This window comes from Xylocopa sonorina, chromosome 13 (genome assembly GCF_050948175.1).
Source record: "Xylocopa sonorina isolate GNS202 chromosome 13, iyXylSono1_principal, whole genome shotgun sequence".
NCBI classification, from domain to species: Eukaryota; Metazoa; Arthropoda; class Insecta; order Hymenoptera; family Apidae; genus Xylocopa; species Xylocopa sonorina.
The window spans coordinates 575,811-594,909 of record NC_135205.1 but is presented as its reverse complement, the minus strand read 5'-3'; the positions used below and the strand labels follow the sequence as shown (position 1 = coordinate 594,909).

General features: G+C 45.5%; 1 non-coding gene and 1 pseudogene across 1 annotated transcript; both read left to right on the top strand.

The window, feature by feature from the left end:
* Positions 1 to 1,429: 1,429 nt before the first annotated feature.
* On the top strand, positions 1,430 to 1,584 carry LOC143430421 (5.8S ribosomal RNA). Its single transcript, XR_013102635.1, has one exon. It is a non-coding gene; the product is annotated as a 5.8S ribosomal RNA (ribosomal RNA).
* Positions 1,585 to 3,221: 1,637 nt separating this feature from the next.
* Positions 3,222 to 12,254, top strand: LOC143430424 (large subunit ribosomal RNA; annotated as a pseudogene).
* Positions 12,255 to 19,099: the final 6,845 nt, after the last annotated feature.

The window sequence follows — 19,099 nt, the reverse complement described above, 5'->3', positions numbered from 1 at the left end:
GCGAAGTGTTCTGTATACCTCGTCGAGTTGATACTATAAAGATACTATAACGAGGAGTTGCATACTTGCTTACAAAAATAAAGTGCTCTCGCGTATGGTCCTCATGACCCGCGGCACGGCAAAAAATACCATACAATAACGTGCTCTCGCGTGTGGTCTTCGTGACCCGCGTCACGGAAAAATAACAAACAATAATGTGCTCTCGCGTGTGGTCTTCGTGACCTGCTGCACGGAAAAATGAAAAAAAAAAAAGAATGTGCTCGAATGTGCCGCATTCACTGCACTACCACACGAACAGAAACATTACATCCACGTAGTATGCAACTCCGCCTCGTGTCGGAGAGATCGAGGCGTCCGATCCGTTGGAGATTGTACGTAAACCGGAACTATATTCGTTCCAAAATAAAAATTATAAGAGTCCTGATATATGGATGAAACAAACGCAAAGCATATACAGCCAAGAATAACCTTCCTTCGGTCGATATCCGTTATGTTCATAGAGGAATAACATCGCAGCAGCCTCGTTGTCGAGAGTCTGAATCCCGCCGTTGCGAGATCGAACTTTACTTGCTCGCTTCGCGTTGTCGGGAAAAATATAGACCGCTCGAGGCTGTTGTTGGGCGAACGGTGGAGCGTCCTAACGAATGTACGAATTTTTTTTCGTTTACCTGAGCCTTGTTGGAATCGACACAACTGGGTGGTATTGGAATTTTGAAGAGATCGTCGTCGTCGTTCGTTTGTTCGGAGGGGACGATTCGTGGCTCGCGCCCAAGCCTCGTTGTCGAGAGTCTGAGAAAAACCCGCCATTGCGAGATCGAATAATTTTATACTCGCTTCGTGTTGGCGGGGAAAACTCTTATAGACCGCCTCGAGACTGTGCGCGAAGACGACGAGTATCCCATCGATGATAACATTGTTATGTTCACCCGAACAAGAGCGTCTTGTCGATCTCGAAAGCAATACGCCGCTGGGTGTTTGGTTTTTTTTCTTCTCAGTTCGACGGGCACGTTCGTTCTAGAGGGGACGATTCCGCGTTGCCCGTTGTCCTCGTTGTAGAGAGTCTGTAATCCCGCCGTTGTGAGCTCGAACAGTTTATGTTCGCTTCGCGTTGCCGGGAGGAAAAAGACCGCATCGAGGCTGCTGGTACGCGGAGGAGTCCTAAGGAATTTCTGAAAGATTTTTTTCTCATCATACCTGGACGCGCGTGTGCATTTTTCGTAACTTTGAAGGAGACCTTACGCGACAACCAGCGGCATATGCGTTTCATCCGTAGGATCGATATATCGTGTTGCCTCGAACTCCGTCGAGCGGTGAAAGCCGCCACGGTTCGGCGACGCCCGCGTCTCTTTCATCGGAGACGTTTGGGAATCGACTTGTTCGAACTTTAGTACCAAGAGACTTAAAGATCAATAAAATATATATGTACGATTACCCTGAACGGTGGATCACTTGGCTCGTAGGTCGATGAAGAACGCAGCTAATTGCGCGTCAACGTGTGAACTGCAGGACACATGAACATCGACATTTCGAACACACATTGCGGTCCACGGATACAATTCCTGGACCACGCCTAGCTGAGGGTCGTTCACGTAACCAGAATACTGTTTGCGTTGCGTTTCGTCGAATCTTTTTTCCCTACGGTGCTCGAATCTACCCGCTGTCGTTCATTCTCAAATTAAATTACGAACGTTTCTGAGTTCGGGCGGCACCGAGAAAGGGAGGAAGAGGAGCGATACGCGACGTACGAGTGATCGTTGGACGTTCGTCCAAGTCGTCTGTGGCCGTGCCAAGGTAATCTGCGATTGGCAACGTGTGTGCGCGTGCGGGGTGCGTAAACGTGTTCACGGAACTCGACGGTGTGTCGATCACGAACTCGCGTGAGTTCTTCGTGGCGTCGTGAGTCGTCCGTTAAACGGACGACCGCCCACGGGAACCGCTTCGTGTTTCGATCGCCGATTTTGTTCCGCGTTCCGAATTCGCACACCCGCCACACACATCGCCTTCGCCTGCCTTTAGCGCACGATACGAACATGCCGCGCGCTCGACGTCATTTAAAATGAATTGTTTTTTTCACGCCGCAAGACCGAGGGAGAATTCTCGGTCGAGAGAGAAGAGATATACAAGAGAGAGAGAGAGCGACATCGTCGTAACGCGAGGGACGATGATGCGCATCCGATCGTTCGAAGTTCTCCTCGTACAGCCCCAGGGTGTTCGATCAGAATAACCCGTTCTCTCTGTTCTCTCCGCGCGTGTATACCATATTTTCGCGAGAGAAGAAAAGATCTCTCGCGCGGACCGTCACTCGAACATAGGCCGTCGTTGCGCCCGTGTAGCGTCGCAACGTTTCTGGCCTGTGACGCTTGTCCGCACTTCGGAGATCTCCCGAAGCGAAACTCGAATCGCGGAGAGAGTTTTCAGAGCAGATACGGGAAGATTGGCTCCCCTTTGGCGAGGCTCGAGTTTTTCCTCTACGAGGTGCCGCCTCGGTGCCGCAAGGTACTACTGCCCTACTTCGTGATCATCGAGTGCGTTGGTCACGCCATGTCTTCGTTGTCGAGACGGGACCGCGCGACCAAAAGCTGGTCATCCAGTCCCCGGAAGCGCAGCTTGAGCTACGATCGCATCGTACGCTTTTCCACGCGTGCGTTCCCTTTTATTTCCCGTTCACGCAGCAGAGAGATTCGTGCGGGCGCTAGAAACTCGGCCTGTCCTTCGTTCTGAAGGATCAGGGTAATAAAATCGGGGGAAAAGGAGTCGCTCCGTTTCGATCTCTGCGTGTTACGCGCGCAAGGTTGGGAACTGCTGGAGAGTATAAACGGTTGTTGATCGTTCGCAGGTACGACGATAAAGAGGACGGATGTTAAAGACACGCCGGTAGCTTGGTCGTCTAGCGAGAGTCTGGTATTTTTTCTTTTATATTTTTTACGAATCTTATATAAAAGAAATACCGACACACGAAAGACATTGGCGAGGTGCATAAAACGCTTCGACAAGAACAACAACGAAGAGAGGTGCGTGTAGTTTTTTCTTGCCGGTTTCTCGAGCGGTAAATCAAAGGATCGCTCTGTCGGAGATGGACGAAATTTCTTTTCGTCGTCTGCCGTCCCCGTTCGCCGATGTTTTCTCCTCGTCTTGTATATATTATACATACGAATCTCTTTTTACCTTCTCTCCGTAAGCGAGCTCGATGGCGCGAGTGAATTTCGTGCGTCACGTAGAGACGACATCGGATTAGGTGAGACCCGCTGAATTTAAGCATATTACTAAGCGGAGCAAAAGAAACTAACCACAATTTCCTTAGTAGCTGCGAGCGAACAGGAATGAGCCCAACACTGAATCCCGCGGTTCCGCCGCTGGGAAATGTAGTATTCGGGATGGTCCGTTTATCCCGAGACAAGGAACCGCGTCCAAGTCCATCTTGAATGGGGCCATTTACCCACAGAGGGTGCCAGGCTCGTAGCGACCGGTACGCGTTTCGGGAGGATCTCTCCTTAGAGTCGGGTTGCTTGAGAGTGCAGCCCTAAGTGGGTGCTAAACTCCATCTAAGGCTAAATACAACCACGAGACCGATAGCGAACAAGTACCGTGAGGGAAAGTTGAAAAGAACTTTGAAAAGAGAGTTCAAGAGTACGTGAAACCGTTCAGGGGTAAATCTGAGAAACCCAAAAGATCGAATGGAGAGATTCATCGACGACGATACTGGCTCCCGATGGCGCGCGATGCCCCGGTGGTACCCTCGCGGTTCCACAGCGAGCGGCACGCCGTTGTCGGCGAACGTTTCGGTGATGTAGTCGTACACTTCTACCCTAGTAGAACGTCGCGACCCGTTGCGCGTCGATCTACAGACCGAGTGGGCGCCTGTGGCGTCGCAATCTTGCGCACGCGACAGTCCCTCGGTCGCCCGGCCGGCTGCGCGACGGTACTCGTACGGTATCGGGCCGCAACCAATCCATTCTCGAATGTATGTGCGTCTAGCCCGCCGCAAGCTCGGTCAGACTACCCGGTGGTACGGACTTTGCGCCGGCACCGGGCCTGGCTAGCTGTTAGCAGGCGATGTCCTCGGAATGGCCAGGCTTCGAATTACCGGTCGGCGATGCTACTGTTTTGGGTACTCTCAGGAACCGTCTTCAAACACGGACCAAGGAGTCTAACATGTGCGCGAACCATTGGGATTATTAAAACCTAAAGGCGAAATGAAAGTGAAAGTTGGCCTTCACGTCGACCAAGGGAGGATGGGCCGCGTACCCATGCGGCCTCGCACTTCGGGGGCGTCTCGTTCTCATCGCGAGAAGAGGCGCACCTAGAGTGGACCCGGAACTGAGTATAGGGGCGAAAGACTAATCGAACCATCTAGTAGCTGGTTCCCTCCGAAGTTTCTCTCAGGATAGCTGGCACTCAAAGAGACATACTTGAACATATGTGCGATGAGTCTCATCTGGTAAAGCGAATGATTAGAGGCCTTGGGGCCGAAACGACCTCAACCTATTCTCAAACTTTAAATGGGTGAGATCTCTGGCTTGCTTGAACGAACTTGAACTATGAAGCCACGAGATCTCGGATCAGAGTGTCAAGTGGGCCAATTTTGATAAGCAGAACTGGCGCTGTGGGATGAACCAAACGCAGAATTAAGGCGCCTAAGTCGACGCTTATGGGATACCATGAAAGGTGTTGGTTGCTTAAGACAGCAGGACGGTGGCCATGGAAGTTGGAATCCGTTAAGGAGTGTGTAACAACTCACCTGCCGAAGCAACTAGCCCTGAAAATGGATGGCGCTGAAGCGTCGCGCCTATACTCCGCCGTCAGTGGCAAGTGGGAAGGCACGCGAAAGCATGTCGGTCCTTCATGAAGCTCTGATGAGTAGGAGGGTCGCGGCGGTGTGCGCAGAAGGGTCTGGGCGTGAGCCTGCCTGGAGTCGCCGTCGGTGCAGATCTTGGTGGTAGTAGCAAATACTCCAGCGAGGACCTGGAGGACTGATGTGGAGAAGGGTTTCGTGTGAACAGCCGTTGCACACGAGTCAGTCGATCCTAAGCCCTAAGAGAAATCTTACATAAATGTGGTGTACTAAAAGCAACAATCTTGAAGGAACAATACACAAAAATAAAGTGAGCGAAAGACACACACTCATTGGGCGAAAGGGAATCCGGTTCCTATTCCGTAACCCGGCAGCGGAACCGTATACCAATCCGGGCCCTCATAAGAGTGTTCGTCGGGGTAACCCAAAATGACCTGGAGACGCCGTCGGGAGGTGCGGGGAGAGTTTTGTTTTCTGTATAAGCGTTCGAATTCCCTGGAAACCTCTAGCAGGTAAATAGGGTTTGGAACGCGAAGAGCACCGCAGTTGCGGCGATGTTCGCATCTTCCCCTCGGACCTTGAAAATCCAGGAGAGGGCCACGTGGAGGTATCGCGCCGGTTCGTACCCATATCCGCAGCAGGTCTCCAAGGTGAAGAGCCTCTAGTCGATAGATTAATGTAGGTAAGGGAAGTCGGCAAATTGGATCCGTAACTTCGGAATAAGGATTGGCTTTGAGAAGCGGGGCGTGTCGGGCTTGGTCGGGAAGTGGGTTTGGCTGACGTGTCGGGCCTGGGCGAGCTGAACGGGCCGCTGCTTCGTGCATGCGTAACCCGGAATCTGAGCTCGGTCCCGTGCCTTGGCCTCCCATGGATCTTCTTTGCTGCGGGGCTTCAGCGGCGGTTCGCCGTAGTTGTCGTCCTCTTCGGCCGCCATTCAACGCTCAGCTCAGAACTGGCACGGACTAGGCGAATCCGACTGTTTAATTAAAACAAAGCATTGCGATGGCCCCCAAGGGTGTTTACGCAATGTGATTTCTGCCCAGTGCTCTGAATGTCAACGTGAAGAAATTCAAAAAAGCGCGGGTAAACGGCAGGAGTAACTATGACTCTCTTAAGAATGCCCGCGGCTTCATCGGCGCCTTCCCTCCGGCTCAGCCGCTCGATTCTTAGGAATCGGACGTTGCCCGCCTCCCACCTCGTGGAGGTGCGGAGGGATAGGAAGCCACTTTTACATCGAGTGGCGCTGATGGATCCGCGTGCACGCTTAAGAGAGTCATAGTTACCTGGGTCGGTGATGGGCAATATAGACCTTTCATTAGGTCCTTTTCCCGACCCTAGCTGGTCTTCTACCTACCATAGGTACCGCCGGTAACACGTGATCCGGTCAGATGGTTGACTTATTGGTTGATTATCTGGCTGAAGCATGTGGCTAAATGAGGTCCAGCAACAACCGGTAAACTGTACCGTAAGTTAAGAGTACAAATTAAGATCTGTATTGTACTGGCTAGATAGCTAGAAATACTGTACTTTGGCAGTAAACAAAATTTTGATTCAGCACCAAGGAGCGCCCGGTTGTATTTTGATGCAGACAATCGCAGATGTATGGACAAGAGAGGAAACGTGGGGATTTGATGTATCGATTTCACATTTATTATTAGAAACAAATAATGGACACAGTTAATGATGTCTCGGACACGAGCGAATCAGGTTCCATTTCGCTCGTGGCGGATTTATCCGCTACTGATCAGGGAATTGTTGACGCCTTGGCGAGTGAACGGACTACGAATTCGGCCATACCATTTAAAATAGAGTTACCACTCACTCCGAACTCAACATGTAGCTGTTGTCTCCAAAAGGGCATGCATATTGGCCTGTTAAATATGAGGAGCCTAAAATCGCAAATCACCCAGTATCATAAACAAGAATTAATACATTATATTTGCAGTAAATGCCTTCGACAGTTTAAAGGCATTCATAATTGGGTATGCCATTACCCGAAATGTAAGGGGCCGCCTGATACCTCGTTACCGTACTCCTGTGAGCACTGTGAACTCAGTTTTAATTCACAAAGTGGCCTCCCGACCCATGAACGTAGTAAACATCCAGAAGTTCGGAACCAAAAACGAATGCTACAAATGAAAAGCAAAAAAACTGGTGGTCGTAAAGCGTATGAGTGGACCCAAGATGAAGTTAATCTGCTGATCGAACTTGAGGGAAGGTTTCAGGATAAGCGCCAAATTAATAAAGAAATTCAGAAATTTCTATCATCTAAATCTTGTAAGCAAATTAGCGACAAGAGGCGGCAACTTAGAGCTAAGAGTACAGCACAAGTTGAGTGTTCGAGTTCCGAGTCTGAAGAAGAAATATATCTTAGTGCTAATGAAGACGAGCCACAAGAAATGATAAATATAAGTACAACCGTGAGTGATAATGAGTGGAATTCCTTTATTTTAGACTATATTAAAACTATTGAACTACCAGAAGGCTCAAAATTCGAAAGAGCAAATATTGAATTGGACGCTATATTAACTGAGTTAAATGCAAATGAAGTTATAAATGTAAATATTAAGGAAAGAATAGAGCAATTTATAGATAAAACACTTAAGCCTGTGTTAATTGTCGTAGATACATCAAGCGGAAATAAAAATAAATGCAAAAATAATAGGGCTAATAAACAAAAACGGAATCGAATGAATACTAGGCAGTCATCCGATCCCCATTCAACCAATCATGCCTCCAGAAAGCGTTTTGCTTACGCAAGGTGTCAAGAGTTGTTTAAAAAATGCCCAAAACGCCTAGCTGATGACGCTATTAAAGGAGATTTTTCTTTTATGTCGGATAGATCTACTTTACCCCAAGCTTCGGTAGTAGATCAATTTTATAAGAAATTATGGGAAGCAACCAACCCACAGAGTAATTATATGCCAATAAGCAGCGATAGGCGAAGCATGATGGAAGTTTGCCCTAATGTCTCGGTTCAAGATGTAATAGATAGATTAAAACGAACTAACTTTACTTCAGCAGCAGGTACCGATGGAGTAGAGAGAATTCATCTTGTTAAAAAAGGTACGCCAGAAATCTTAAATAAATTATTTAATATACTTTTGCGATGAGAATATTACCCTCGAGTTTTTGGAAGATTAACAGAACTACTTTAATTCCTAAGGTTAACTCAGATTTAAATAATGTTAAAGATTGGCGTCCAATTACAATCGGGCCAATTATAGCCAGAATCTTCTCAGGAATTTTGGATAAAAAGTTAAGACAGTTTATTAATATTAATATTCGTCAAAAAGGATTTACTCGTGAAGACGGATACAGATGTAATGTTTCAATACTTACCGACGCTATTCAAGTAATGAAAAGTGTGAACGGAGGAGTGGTAACAATAGTGGATATTGCAAAAGCGTTTGATACCGTGCCGCATCAAGTAATTCTTAAACTAGATAGAGCAAGGGTTCCTAGTTACTTATGTAATATTATTGCCGACATGTATAATGATTGTTCAACGCGTATTACGTGCGCTAATGGTGAAAAAACCGTAATAAATCTTAAGCGCGGTGTAAAGCAGGGAGACCCGCTCTCTCTCTCCTTATTTAACATTGTACTCGATCCATTTTTGAATCAACTCCAGGAACATAATGACGGTATTGAAATAGGGGGTAAAAATTTGTCGGTTCTAGCCTTTGCAGATGATATCGTCCTTCTGGCAAAAAGTAAAGAAGCGGCACGTCGTCAAATAAATACTTTAAGTAAGATTTTAAAGCAGTTAAATATGGAATTATCTGTTCCTAAATGTGCTACATTTCAAATTGTACATAGTAGAAGGTCATGGTATATTGAAGATCCATCTATAATGGTTAATAATGAAAAAATCCCCTATATTGAACCAGACAACACTTTTAATTATTTAGGTACAAAATTTAGCTCCTGGGCTGGATTAGAAAAGAATATCTCAGGTCCCCTTTTACTTAATGCCCTTAGAAATACTTTAAAGTTAAAACTTAAACCTGCACAAAAATTAGATTTATTTCAAATATATATTCAACCTAAATTTATTTATAGTCTAATAATGAATCCGCCTAGTGCAACTTTACTAGCTGTTTTGGATAGAGAAATAAGACAGGAAATAAAGAATATGTTGCATTTACCAACTTCAATATCAATAGGCTTTTGTTATACACTTAGGAAAGATGGGGGTTTAGGATAATTAAGATTAAAAAATGTAATATTACTCTCACAACTTAAAAGCGGTGTTAAAATGTCTCAGTCTGAAGATGAGATTACTCGATTGGCCTTGGAACGCACTAGTTTAACAAAATTCTACAAAAACGTAGCTGAAAAGTATCAACTAAATTGGCCACCAACGATTAATGAAATAGATGAAGTAAAGATAAAGATGAAAAGAAAAGATCAAAAGGACTGGCAGGAGAAACGTCTACAAGGTCAAGGTGCACACTACTTTGCGAACGATAGGATTGGAAATTATTGGCTGCAAAACCCCAAGTTGCTTCGTGGCTCGCGTTATATTGACGCGATAAGGTTACGTACTAATACTGTAGGCACTAGGGTTGTTTCGTACCAGTTTAAGAAAAACATAGATATCCATTGTCGCAAATGTCACCATACTCCAGAAACACTTGGTCATATATTAGGGCAGTGTTTACGTACTAAGCGGAAACGCATTAAAAGACATAATGATGTATGTGATCTACTGATTAATCGCTTATTAAAAACGGGTATTATTTATCCAGAAGTCTTAATTAATGAAAGTGAGAGTAACGAACTTAAGAAACCAGATATAATTTATAAAAAAGGTGATAAACTATATGTAATTGACATTACAATAAGATACGAGGATAAACAATCTTTGCATGAAGCTTATAAAGAAAAAGAAGAAAAATATAAAAATATAGCTGAAGATTTAAAAGTTTTAATTGTCAGACAGCTAAAGTGGTACCTATAGTTGTTGGTTCTAGGGGTGCTGTACGTAAAATTACGAAGGATGCATTCACCTTTCTCGAAATACCTCGAAATGACACTCTTACAGCATCCTTAATAGCGTTAAGGTCATCAATCGAGATAGTTAATGCATTCATCGATTATGATTAATCACTCTGTTAATTGCTTAGAAATTATATTTAAGCTAAATTTGTAAATAGTGGAGTGAGTTTGATTAATATTATGGATTTAAAATAGTTCACGGGAACAATCTTGTAAATAGTTAACGCATGGATAATATTATTATTTTAAATGGATAATATTATTATATTGGCTGTTATTGTTTGTTAATGTTGCAATTCATCCTTCTTCCTCTTTAATTGCTACCTCTAAGCTTATTTCTATATCTATTTCCTTAGACCCTTGATTTTCTTTACAAACTTTTCCTAACTTTGTTGTTATTCCAAATTTTGATATTTTGTTTTTGTTTTCTTTCTACATTGTGGACATATTATCTTTTCTTTTACCTTTTCTACCTTATTCCTTATTTCTATCCTTATTTTTCCCATAGAATTTTTATATTTTTATTATTATTGATAGCCAACGAGGGGCCAACCTCGGAAGAACGACAGACGGTTTTAGTCCGTTACGTAGAACATAGCCAAATGCCTCGTCATCTAATTAATGACGCGCATGAATGGATTAACGAGATTCCCAATCTGTCCCTATCTACGGGTGGGGTGCACCGTAAACTACCATACGCGTTCGTAGGTGTCGAGCGGCCCGTTGGCGCCTGGTATCCAAGAATAGCGATGGTCCCGGTGATAAGGTCACAGGGTGGATGACGCGAAAACATAGCCTCTCACACTCTAGCCTCGCATCAAACCTCCTAGTGGTCCCCCTGGAATGTGGGATTGTATCTACCCTGCCGGATACAAAACAGGTTCTGCCCCATAGCAGCCCTGCCCTCCCTTCTATCGAATATGAATGGGACGGTTGGAATCTCATACATTGACTCTAACACTTATCCATTTTATTCGTAGATCAAAGTCCTTACGCCGGCTATGAGTCAAGACTGAAAAGGTCCTTTCCTCAAAGAGAGCGACAGGCGGCGATGGGGCGCCGCTGTGTGCAGCCACGTTTTGATTAAACGAATGGGTACTTTTTCTTATACCGAAATGATGATAACAGTGGTGCCGTACTTTCCTAGCCCAGGACCGAGGCAGCAGGTCCGTTGGGCGGCTAGGATGGGCTTTGTTATTTTTTCGCGTATGCCCTAAGAGGCGAGGTAGCATGCCTGAGCTCCCTCCCGGGGCCAGGTTTAAAGTAATCTGTCCCTATCTACTTTATAGCGAAACCACTGTCAAGGGAACGGGCTTGGAAAAATTAGCGGGGAAAGAAGACCCTGTTGAGCTTGACTCTAGTCTGGCATTGTAAGGAGACATGAGAGGTGTAGCATAAGTGGGAGATGGTAACATCGCCGGTGAAATACCACTACTTTCATCGTTTCTTTACTTACTCGGTTGGGCGGAGCGCGTGCGCCGGTGTTTCGACCCGGTTGTCACGGAATTCTTGAATCAAACGTATACGAGTGGCGTGTGTTCTACGACCGATCGCCGATTATACTCCCGCATGATCCGATTCGAGGACACTGCCAGGCGGGGAGTTTGACTGGGGCGGTACATATGTCAAAGAATAACGTAGGTATCCTAAGGCCAGCTCAGTGAGGACAGAAACCTCGCGTAGAGCAAAAGGGCAAAAGCTGGCTTCATCTCGATGTTCAGTACGCATAGACACTGCGAAAGCACGGCCTATGGATCCTTTTGGCTTGAAGAGTTTTCAGCAAGAGGTGTCAGAAAAGTTACCACAGGGATTAATGGCTTGTAGAGGCCAAGCGTTCATAGCGACGTCGCTTTTTGATCCTTAGATGTCGGATCTTCCTATCATTGCGAAGCAGAATTCGCCGAGCGTCGGATTGTTCGCCCGCCAACAGGGAACGTGAGCTAGGTTTAGACCGTCGTGAGACAGGTTAGTTTTACCCTACTGATGACCAGTCGTTGCGATAGTAATCCTGCTCAGTACGAGAGGAACCGCAGGTTCGGACATTTGGTTCACGCACTCGGTCGAGCGGCCGGTAGTGCGAAGCTACCATCCGTGGGATTATGCCCGAACGCCTCTAAGGCCGTATCCTTTTTAGTCAAAGGAGGCAACGATATCTCTAGGTGTCTCGAGTGGGTCGAAAGGCTCAAAACAATGTGATCTACTAGGTGGTCGGTCGCGTCCGCGCGGTCGATCATCGCACGAACCCGAATATGCCGTACGGGCGTTTTTGGATCCGTCGTCGGGATTTCGCCGAACGACGGCCGCGGCGCTCTAACGGTCGATCATGGGTACACCAATTTCGACGTTGAGACTCGGAATCGTCTGTAGACGACTTAGGTACCTGGCGGGGTGTTGTACTCGGTAGAGCAGTTACCACGCTGCGATCTGTTGAGACTCAGCCCAATGCTTGGGGATTCGTTTTGTAAGCTAAACAAGACCCCACTCGCCTCTCTCGCGAAGAAAGAGGGAGAGAGAGAGTTAGACGAACAAAATAAGAAAAGCAAAAGAAAGTATCCATCACGATTTTCTAGACAATCGCAGGAGCTTCTTCTGGAAGTTGTAGACTAGCACATGGCAGGACTCACGCCGGGGATTTCCGGAGGAGATAGCGATGTCGACCCTGCCACGGTTTAGGCTACGCAAATCTCGTTATCTCCAGTAATCCGCGGTCCGGCCATGCACACGTCCGCGCCTCTGTGGGAAGCCGCGGTCCAGTCCATGTCTAGACGCTCGCAGGAGTCATCGGTGGAAGCTGCGGTTCTGTTTGTGTCAGAGCACACGCAGAGGCCTCCTTACATGGATGTTTGTGATCGTGTGTTAATGTGTGTGTTTTGTGTGCCTCGTCCCTGCTGTGTGCGCAGCAGAGGTTACACGTGGTTGATTCCTCGTTCCGATGGTATTTCGGAGCGAGTTATCAAGAGTCTTAAATAGAGCGAGCCATCCGTGGACGGAATTCGGAGTCTCGTATTCGAAATTGGGTATCCGCTGGTTGTCCGTCAAACATTAAGAAATATCTATCGAAAATACTTGAAAATATTCAGCCGGTCGATTGGGGCCCATGCGACGGTCAGCTGCGTGGTTAACCGCCTGGAAGATACGTATCATGGCCGCTTGGCTCGTTCGAGACTCCTTTACTTCGAAAACCTCAGCCAAGTACGAGCCAGGTCATATATGTGCATGTGCCTTGGAAAGCGATTAGGCCGGCCGGCGAGAGATTACCGCTAGTTTCCCGACATCTAATTTCGAACCGGGACGATTTGGCCGTCGAGAATATTTACTTATAAAATATTTACTTCCATAATATTCGAAAATATTAACTCCGAAAATATTTGCTTCGGAATCGTCCACTACCGGTCCCGTTATTTCGCAGGTCATAAAAATAGCCGCAGTTACCTGGGGTTTTCCCCAAGTGTCAGCGGCATGTTGCCTTCGAGGAAGTCTTTGGATAAGAATAAAATAAATATATTCTGGACATTCGACCTCTAAATTTCTCTCTATTTCTAAATTCTCGATTTTCGAACATGGATCCTCCGATTTTTCGATGTTCTATCCATATCGCTCGAGGTCTCACTAGCCGCCCGGGTCTCGGATGCCGGGGATATTTAATCAGGGCACTAAGTGCCCACTACTACACAAAATTTCACCACTACCCACCAGTCGGGAGTCCCATACGCTAACATGGCCGATCGCTTCCCAGCTCGGAATGTGGGGTCGCCGTTCCCCAACGGTGTGCACAATCACCGCTCCGTTCTTATGTACAGGGTGGCGGCCAAGATGGCGTCCAATATGGCCAATGCCCTGTCACCTTCGATTAAAATATTTTTAAAATGGACTTACCTTTGCTGCTTCTTGTCCGCTCTTCGTTCTTTTTACACCAAAATGAAGCTGACGTCGTTCCACGTATTTTGGTGTGTGGATGATGCCTGGATCATGGGGTGGTTCCGTAAGATGAGGCTGCGGGCCTTTGGCGTGGGTCCGTCGGCGCGTGGGTACCGCCCGCTCCAGGTTTTCACATTCACTTTCACTTTTCTGTCCACATTTACACTGTATCACTGAAATTATTATCACTAGTTGTTCACAATCACTATAGAAACATTTTGTAACACTCCGTTCTAATTTCCCGACAATATTTTTACCGGAAACACTACATTTTCACAGAGCGACGCGACGCGTGACCGTCCCCGACCGATCCAAGATAGCGACTCCCCGCATTGCATTATACTTATCTGTTTCTGCTCTTGTAAGGAATGTGAGTTCTACAAATTCATGTAACGGGATAGCGCTTCTAAGTGTAATGTTGTGCGTAGCGCCTGCCACCCATTCCACACATGAGTCTTCTCGCACTTCGAATAAGCCTCAAGGGGACCATCCAGATGGATCTAAGGGCTGGTGCCAGGTGCTTGAGGGCTACCACCATCGAATTGGCACGGAGGGTGAAACGCCCAGCTGCACCACCGTCGGATGAAAACATTGCTGCGCTAAAGGCGCCGGTAGAGGCCTTGCAGGCGGAAAGTAAGCGCCTGCAAGGAAGACTCAATGCACTAGACAGGCGATCTTCAGGCCCGCCAACAATAATGTTGTTGTCGCGACCTGGAGCTCGCGAGCCACACAAGGCTATCACCAGCCCCGCTCCTGAAGGAAGTGAGGACTCTGTCCCCAGGCAATGGTCTCTCGACACCCGAGTACGAGACAGGGTCCGCACTACTTAATTTGGGAGCGGACCTGATCAACACCAAAATGGAGAATATCCTTCGAGAGCTCCCTCTTGCAAAGAAGAGGGATGACATGCCCTTGAAAGCCAAGCAGCCGAGCACTTCCCCATCATCTTCTGAAGTCAAAAGTGCCCCATCTGGGGCATCAAGACGGCTGGCGATGGCGCGCCAGGAAATGAAGTGCTCGGCTGCAACAGCACCAACCTCATTAATTTCATCTGGTGCTGCAGAGGAGGGTACATGGGCCTAGGTAATGGATAGAAAAGCCGCAAGGGGGACCAAAAAGGCCCAATCGGGCCCTGTCCTACCACCGAAGGCTCAGAAAGAAAACAAGGCGGAATGCAGGCCGAAGTTGGGTCGGCTGCCGCGTATCGCTGCAATAGCGCTGACCCTCCAGCGTAGCAGCAAGTCCACGTATAGAGACGTTATAGACTGTTGCCAGGCAGAGAGTGAAGCTGGCCGACGTTGCGGTAGAAAGTGTCAGTCCCAAGAAGGCACGAACCAGCGGGCTACTTGTTGAAATTACCGATCCGAAGAAAGAGGACAGGGCAATTGCTTGGCTGAAATGTTGCGCGAGGGTTTGGCCGGTGACGGCGTCACGGTATCCAGGTCGAGCAAGATGGCGGTCTCCGTGTGCCCGGAGGAGTTAGTCAACTGAGTTATTGGCCAGAGGGCAGCATATATTAGGGGGTACCGTACGGTGTCCTCTAAGGCGATCACTACCTTGGTGGGACTTCCACCTCTGGAGCTCCTGGCGCTCGAAGACACCTGTCTTTATTGGTGCCTCCGTCTTGGTCAGATCTCCAGCCCGCCAGGGGAGATGAGAAGTTGGGACGAGCTTAGGCTCCAGGCTCGGCGGTCCACAATGTCAAGGTGGCAGGAAGAATTGTCTCGTCACAGCGAACACTGGACCATCGGGGTGATCCTTTTCGTCTTGAATAGATGGGTAGGTCGCAGCACCGGACGACTTACGTTCCGAACCACACAGGTGCTAACCGACCATGGATGTTTCGGTCGGTATGTTTGTCGAATCGGACACGATGTGAACGCGTGGTGTCAGTATAGTGGCGCCGCGGAGGACTCGGCGCGGCACACTCTCCAAGTGTGTTCTGCCTAGAGGGGGGGTGGTCGGGTGGCGGGGGGGGGGGGGACGCGTTGGTCATTAGCAGTAAAGGGGGGTGCGGACCTCTCATTATCGAGCATCCTGTCTGGGATGCTTGGTCTGCATGGTCTGGCAGGCCATGGTCTCCTTTTGCCAGGAGGTCATGGTCGCGAAGGAGGCCACTGAGCGTGTTAGGGACCTGTTCCCGACCTGCTCAACGTCGCCTACGGGGTCGACGTCCTAGACGTTTGCCCCGTTCTGCCTCGCTGTCGGCGGGGGGGGGGGGGGGGGGGTGCTTCCATATTAGAGTGGGAGTCACCCCAAAGAACCATTCGGGTGGCGGGACTTCACCTCTGCCGCATCTGTGGGCCACGATGGTGGCGAAGGAGCCTCAGGGACCACGACTTGGCGATGGTTGGGACTGGCGCACCCTATAGTTCTAGCTCCCAGTTCGTCCGAGTCCCGCCTGGCCCGAAGCATCGACAATACCCGTGCGGGGTGCACAACTTTGGTGGTCGTGCCCCGCGTATTTGCACGGGTATTGTCCGGAAGGCGCGGTCGGTACGTTAGGGGAAACGTATCGACAATTGCACGTGTTCCACGGGACGGGAATGATGGTTGATGACTCAGCCTTCACTCATTCCTCTGACGGGGGAGTGTGTCTCATAGAGCACGCTTCCCTCCGCTAAGGGCGTCCTCTAAGTCACCACAGAGGATTCCGGCCAGGGAGGGGGATCGAACGTGTTCGTGCAGAGTTCCCGGTCTTCTCTAAGTAGCGCCGAGGACGGTCACCGTGGATCCATAAGGATTTCCCCACGTTAAAAAAAAAGGTTTAAGGAAGCTTAGGTTTGATTAGTTTATGTTTAAGAGAGGTAAAGTTAGGTTGTGTTAGGTTGGGTTAGATTTGAGTGAAGATAGGTTAAGTCAGATTAAGCGTAAGTGAGGTTAGCTTAGTTTAAATTAAGTTTAGATGATGTTAGATTAAGTTATGTCAAGTAGGATATAGATTACCGATATCTGGCAATGCCTCCGTCAATAGTTCTTGAATTACCGACTATTTGTAACACCAGCCATTATTATATCATGATTTGTCGACCGCAGGCATTATCTACTGTCGATATATTGTGAGTTACCGATCACAGGCAACACCAGTCGTTGATAATTCTTGAATTACCTACTATTGGTTACATCAGTCGTGTGTGATAGCATACACTATCGATTGTTGGTAACTCCAGTCGTCGATAATTTATGGATTATTAACCACAAGCCGCACCATCCAGAATCACAAAATTATACGGGGAAGCTGGAAATAATGGGTGATGCAGTGTACACTTCTATTTTGCAAAGACAGTAAGTCTGTTACTAATAAGTCTTTAATCGACGAGGCAATATCAAAAAAATGAAGGAATGTCTGATTTTACCCATTCTGCATGGAATCCAAATGTAAATAATTAATTAAAGGTTCACAATTAATATATGAATGTATAATTTATATTTTAGTAAACAAATCGATTTATTTTACAGAATATAAATATTATTGAGAAGATAAATTGATGCCTGATTCCTTCCTAGAGGAGAATTTGGAACAGCTAGATTTGGATAACTATATATGACAATTGGAAGGAACGAGTAAATTGTATAGATAAATCAGAGGAAAAGATCATGCAAATATTAATTGTCATCCAAACTAATTTAAACAGCGAATTTGTTAACAAAACCATAAGCTCAAATACTATCTTTTGTTCATTATGTTAAAAAAAATTTATTGATCCTCGTACATTACAGCACATCATAGATCAGTCTGATTTATTGTCCAAACAACCACAATTCAAAAGTTAATTAATATCACTTTTGCAAAAATTTACAATATGTAAAATTTCGTAAATTTTAAAGGTGACGATGCTGGTACACGGTTATTGGATTTTAAAAATAGTAAAAAGATGTTGCAGGGAGAGGAGAACCTAGTCAACCAATAGGTACAACATTAACAATGGATTCTCAGAATTTTCTCGCAATGCTATTTCATAAAACGTATATATTTTTTACGTTCAAATTAATTAGAAATGCAAAATAATTTTACTAATAATATAATATTATATATCTTTGGGAGAATTAAAACTTGTATCGACAAAATCGTAATGGGAAAGTTAAAAATTAGCAGTGATCTATGAAAAGTAATGAAATTAAAAATATTCATGGTCAATTTGAAGTCGAAACATACTTTGAAAAATTAAATACCGTCTTCTTAAAAAGAACCGACATATTAACTAATTAAGGAAAAATTATTCCTACTTATAAAAATTTTGTTACTTTTTGTAAAAGTTTAATATGATAATATAAAATATTTAAAATATTAAAAAAACTAAAGTAAAATATATTTTATATGTTTTTGTAATATATTTTATAACGCTAAATGATAAAAATTAAGCAAATTACGTATGAAAATATTTGTTTATGTAAATTGAATTTTACTTATGCATTTATAATAAAATGTACATAGTTATTTATATTCAATATTTTCTTTGGAAACAATGAGCAAAGATATAAAGAACTTTGTTGATATAGTTCTAGCTGCTTCACAAGTTCCAAAACTGATAAAATAGACCAACGCCAGCAAAAAGTCTAATGATTCATAATTATTTTATAATTGAAAGATTATCAAGCTTTTTGTCTGGATGGATGCTTATATATAAGTATAACTGCCAAAAGGAAATGAGATCGCAAAGTAACATTTCCACACCCGCGTGCTGCAATTTCGACGTATGTAAATTTCTGATAAAAGCGTATGTGTATATGGTAGGATTTGCAGAAATACCACATAATAGTTTTCATAGTTCCGATTCTAGTAAATCGAGTAAAATGGCATAAGATTTTCTGTAGAATATCAAGGGTATGTGAAGCTGCTATTGCACTGCATACAGCTTTTTTCACTGGAAGAATTTCTCTTCCAATGTGTCAACTCCAGATTTATTTGAATTGTTCGCGTTCAGAAAATTAAAACTGAATAACATATCCCTTAACACAGCACGCAGGTAACCACGATACACAACAGATCCAAGGTTCCTTTATCTGACATTAAGGCCTGCTTTCTTTGTTTCCGAACTTCTTTACATTGCGTTATATTCTTAAGATTCTTTGTAAGTTACAAAGAACAGAAACGCTACATGGATTATAAAAGTGTAACAGTTTAATTTATATAACCTTGAACATTTTAAATCTGTTTACATTGGTTTTCTTGTTGTATATGTTTATCACCTGGCGCTGAAACAATTACTACTGGCATCATCCCTTTCTAAAATTTGGAAAATCCACCAGATCTAATGAAACCTTGCTTAGGTTGCAAACTTGTTTTTACTGTATCCAGCAGAAATGGAATTACAATGACAGAAGTACCAGCTACTTCTCCACGCCTATTTGAAACAACATTAAATCACCTTGTTAAACAATAAT